This window comes from Halictus rubicundus, unplaced genomic scaffold, assembly GCF_050948215.1.
Source record: "Halictus rubicundus isolate RS-2024b unplaced genomic scaffold, iyHalRubi1_principal scaffold0110, whole genome shotgun sequence".
Taxonomy (NCBI): domain Eukaryota; kingdom Metazoa; phylum Arthropoda; class Insecta; order Hymenoptera; family Halictidae; genus Halictus; species Halictus rubicundus.
In genome coordinates this window covers 393,217-399,326 of record NW_027488651.1, presented here as the reverse complement: position 1 = coordinate 399,326, position 6,110 = coordinate 393,217, and positions in this window count along the sequence as shown.

Sequence of the window (6,110 nt, the reverse complement as noted above, 5' to 3'; positions counted from 1 at the left end):
TCCTATCCTCTATCCTATCCTATCCTCTATCCTATCCTATCCTCTATCCTATCCTATCCTCTATCCTATCCTATCCTCTATCCTATCCTATCCTCTATCCTATCCTATCCTCTATCCTATCCTATCCTCTATCCTATCCTATCCTCTATCCTATCCTATCCTCTATCCTATCCTATCCTCTATCCTATCCTATCCTCTATCCTATCCTATCCTCTATCCTATCCTATCCTCTATCCTATCCTATCCTCTATCCTATCCTATCCTCTATCCTATCCTATCCTCTATCCTACCCTATCCTCTATCCTATCCTATCCTCTATCCTATCCTATCCTCTATCCTATCCTATCCTCTATCCTATCCTATCCTCTATCCTATCCTATCCTCTATCCTATCCTATCCTCTATCCTATCCTATCCTCTATCCTATCCTATCCTCTATCCTATCAAATCCCCTATCCTATCCTCTATCCTATCCTATCCTGTATCCTATCCAATCCTCTATCCTATCCTCTATCCTATCCTATCCTCTATACTATCCTATCCTCCATCCTATCCTATCCTGTATCCTATCCTATCCTCTATCCTATCCTATCCTCTATCCTATCCTATCCTCTGTCCTATCCTATCCTCTATATTATCCTATCCTCTATCCTATCCTATCCTCTATCCTATCCTATCCTCTATCCTATCCTATCCTCTATCCTATCCTATCCTCTATCCTATCCTATCCTCTATCCTATCCTATCCTCTATCCTATCCTATCCTCTATCCTATCCTATCCTCTATCCTATCCTATCCTCTATCCTATCCTATCCTCTATCCTATCCTATCCTCTATCCTATCCTATCCTCTATCCTATCCTATCCTCTATCCTATCCTATCCTCTATCCTATCCTATCCTCTATCCTATCCTATCCTCTATGCTATCCTATCCTCTATCCTATCCTATCCTCTATCCTATCAAATCCCCTATCCTATCCTCTATCATATCCTATCCTGTATCCTATCCAATCCTCTATCCTATCCTCTATCCTATCCTATCCTCTATCCTATCCTATCCTCCATCCTATCCTATCCTGTATCCTATCCTATCCTCTATCCTATCCTATCCTATCCTCTATCCTATCCTATCCTCTGTCCTATCCTATCCTCTAACCTATCCTATCCTCTATCCTATCCTCTATGCTATCCTCTATCCTATCCTATCGTCTATCCTATCCTCTATCCTATCCTATCCTCTATCCTATCCTATCCTCCATCCTATCCTATCCTCAATCCTATCCTTTCCTGTATCCTATCCAATCCTGTATCCTCTCCTGTCCTCTATCCTATAGTATCCTCTATTCGATCCTATCCTTTTATCCTATCCTATCCTATCCTCTATCCTATCCTATCTTCTATCCTATCCTATCCTCTATCCTATCAAATCCCCTATCCTATCCTCTGTCCTATCCTATCCTCTATCCTATCCTATCCTCTATCCTATCCTATCCTCTATCCTATCCTATCCTCTATCCTATCCTATCCTATCCTCTATCCTATCCTATCCTCTATCCTATCCTATCCTCTATCCTATCCTATCCTCTATCCTATCCTATCCTCTATCCTATCCTATCCTCTATCCTATCCTATCCTCTATCCTATCCTATCCTATCCTCTATCCTATCCTATCCTCTATCCTATCCTATCCTCTATCCTATCCTATCCTCTATCCTATCCTATCCTCTATCCTATCAAATCCCCTATCCTATCCTCTATTCTATCCTATCCTGTATCCTATCCAATCCTCTATCCTATCCTCTATCCTATCCTATCCTCTATCCTATCAAATCCCCAACCCTATCCTCTGTCCTATCCTATCCTCTATCCTATCCTATCCTCTATCGTATCCTATCGTCTATCCGATCCTATCCTCTATCCTCTATCCTATCCTATCCTCTATCCTCTATCCTATCCTATCCTCTATCCTATCCTATCGTCTATCCTATCGTCTATCCTATCCTATCCTTTATCCTATCCTATCCTCCATCCTATCCTATCCTCAATCCTACCCTTTCCTGTATCCTATCCAATCCTGTATCCTATCCTGTCCTCTATCCTATCCTATCCTCTATCCTATCCTATGCTCTATCCTATCCCTATCGTCTATCCTATCCTCTATCCTATCCTATGCCTCTATCCTATCCTATCCTCTACCCTATCCTATCCTATATCCTATCCTATCCTCTATTCTATCCTATCCTCTACCCTATCCTATCCTCTATCCTATCCTATCCTGTATCCTATCCTATCCTCTATCCTATCCTCTATCCTATCCTATCCTCTATCATATGCTATCCTCTGTCCTATCCTATCCTCTATCCTATGCTATCCTCTATCCTATCCTCTATCCTATCCTATCCTCTATCATATCCTATCCTCTATCCTATCAAATCCCCTATCCTATCCTCTATCCTATCCTATCCTGTATCCTATCCTCTATCCTATCAAATCCCCTATCCTATCCTCTATCCTATCCTATCATCTATCCTCTATCCTATCCAATCCTCTATCCTATCCTATCGTCTATCCTATCCTCTATCCTATCCTATCCTCTATCCTATCCTATCCTCTATCCTATCAAATCCCCTATCCTATCCTCTATCCTATCCTATCCTGTATCCTATCCAATCCTCTATCCTATCCTCTATCCTATCCTATCCTCTATCCTATCCTATCCTCCATCCTATCCTATCCTGTATCCTATCCTATCCTCTATCCTATCCTATCCTATCCTCTATCCGATCCTATCCTCTGTCCTATCCTATCCTCTAACCTATCCTATCCTCTATCCTATCCTCTATGCTATCCTCTATCCTATCCTATCGTCTATCCTATCCTCTATCCTATCCTATCCTCTATCCTATCCTATCCTCCATCCTATCCTATCCTCAATCCTATCCTTTCCTGTATCCTATCCAATCCTGTATCCTCTCCTGTCCTCTATCCTATAGTATCCTCTATTCGATCCTATCCTTTTATCCTATCCTATCCTATCCTCTATCCTATCCTATCTTCTATCCTATCCTATCCTCTATCCTATCAAATCCCCTATCCTATCCTCTGTCCTATCCTATCCTCTATCCTATCCTATCCTCTATCCTATCCTATCCACTATCCTATCCTATCCTCTATCCTATCCTATCCTATCCTCTATCCTATCCTATCCTCTATCCTATCCTATCCTATCCTCTATCCTATCCTATCCTGTATCCTATCCTATCCTCTATCCTATCCTATCCTCTATCCTATCCTATCTTCTATCCTATCCTATCCTCTATCCTATCAAATCCCCAACCCTATCCTCTGTCCTATCCTATCCTCTATCCTATCCTATCCTCTATCGTATCCTATCGTCTATCCGATCCTATCCTCTATCCTCTATCCTATCCTATCCTCTATCCTCTATCCTATCCTATCCTCTATCCTATCCTATCGTCTATCCTATCGTCTATCCTATCCTATCCTCTATCCTATCCTATCCTCCATCCTATCCTATCCTCAATCCTACCCTTTCCTGTATCCTATCCAATCCTGTATCCTATCCTGTCCTCTATCCTATCCTATCCTCTATCCTATCCTATGCTCTATCCTATCCCTATCGTCTATCCTATCCTCTATCCTATCCTATGCCTCTATCCTATCCTATCCTCTATCCTATCCTATCCTATATCCTATCCTATCCTCTATTCTATCCTATCCTCTACCCTATCCTATCCTCTATCCTATCCTATCCTGTATCCTATCCTATCCTCTATCCTATCCTCTATCCTATCCTATCCTCTATCATATGCTATCCTCTGTCCTATCCTATCCTCTATCCTATGCTATCCTCTATCCTATCCTCTATCCTATCCTATCCTCTATCATATCCTATCCTCTATCCTATCAAATCCCCTATCCTATCCTCTATCCTATCCTATCCTGTATCCTATCCAATCCTCTATCCTATCGTCTATCCTATCCTATCCTCTATCCTATCCTATCCTCCATCCTATCCTATCCTGTATCCTATCCTATCCTCTATCCTATCCTATCCTCTATCCTATCCTATCCTCTATCCTATCCTATCCTCTATCCTATGCTATCCTCTGTCCTATCCTATCCTCTATCCTATGCTATCCTCTATCCTATCCTCTATCCTATCCTATCGTCTATCCTATCCTCTATCCTATCCTATCCTCTATCCTATCCTATCCTCCATCCTATCCTATCCTCAATCCTATCCTTTCCTGTATCCTATCCAATCCTGTATCCTCTCCTGTCCTCTATCCTATCCTATCCTCTATTCGATCCTATCCTTTTATCTTATCCTATCCTATACTCTATCCTATACTATCCTCTATCCTATCAAATCCCCTATCCTATCCTCTATCCTATCCTATCCTCTATCCTATCGTATCCTCTATCCTATCCCATCTTCTATCCTATCCTATCCTCTATCCTATCAAATCCCCAACCCTATCCTCTGTCCTATAATATCCTCTATCCTATCCTATCCTCTATCGTATCCTATCCTCTATCCTATCCTATCCTCTATCGTATCCTATCCTCTATCCTATCCTATCCTCTATCGTATCCTATCCTCTATCCTCTATCCTATCCTATCCGCTATCCTATCCTATCGTCTATCCTATCCTCTATCCTATCCTATCCTCTATCCTATCCTATCCTCCATCCTATCCTATCCTCAATCCTATCCTTTCCTGTATCCTATCCAATCCTGTATCCTATCCTGTCCTCTATCCTATCCCATCCTCTATCCTATCCTATGCTCTATCCTATCCTATCGTCTATCCTATCCTCTATCCTATCCTATTCCTCTATCCTATCCTATCCTCTATCCTATCCTATCCTATATCCTATCCTATCCTCTATCCTATCCTATCCTCTATCCTATCCTATCCTCTATCCTATCCTATCCTCTATCCTATCCTATCCTCTATCCTATCCTATCCTGTATCCCATCCTATCCTCTATCCTATCCTATCCTCTATCCTATCCTATCCTCTATCCTATCCTATCCTGTATCCTATCCTATCGTCTATCCTACCCTATCCTCTATCCTATCAAATCCCCTATCCTATCCTCTATCCTATCCTATCATCTATCCTCTATCCTATCCAATCCTCTATCCTATCCTATCGTCTATCCTATCCTCTATCCTATCCTATCCTCTATCCTATCCTATCCACTATCCAATCCTATCCTCTATCCTCTATCCTATCCTATCCTCTATCCTATCCTATCCTCTATTCTATCCTATCTTCTATCCTATCCTATCCTCTATCCTATCCTATGCTCTATCCTATCCTATCGTCTATCCTATCCTCTATCCTATCCTATTCCTCTATCCTATCCTATCCTCTATCCTATCCTATCCTATATCCTATCCTATCCTCTATCCTATCCTATCCTCTATCCTATCCTATCCTCTATCCTATCCTATCCTCTATCCTATCCTATCCTCTATCCTATCCTATCCTGTATCCTATCCTATCCTCTATCCTATCCTATCCTCTATCCTATCCTATCCTCTATCCTATCCTATCCTGTATCCTATCCTATCCGCTATCCTATCCTATGGTCTATCCTATCCTCTATCCTATCCTATCCTCTATCCTATCCTATCCTCCATCCTATCCTATCCTCAATCCTATCCTTTCCTGTATCCTATCCAATCCTGTATCCTATCCTGTCCTCTATCCTATCCCATCCTCTATCCTATCCTATGCTCTATCCTATCCTATCGTCTATCCTATCCTCTATCCTATCCTATTCCTCTATCCTATCCTATCCTCTATCCTATCCTATCCTCTATCCTATCCTATCCTCTATCCTATCCTATCCTCTATCCTATCCTATCCTCTATCCTATCCTATCCTCTATCCTATCCTATCCTCTATCCTATCCTATCCTGTATCCTATCCTATCCTCTATCCTATCCTATCCTCTATCCTATCCTATCCTCTATCCTATCCTATCCTGTATCCTATCCTATCCTCTATCCTATCCTATCCTCTATTCGATCCTATCCTTTTATCTTATCCTATCCTATACTCTATCCTATAC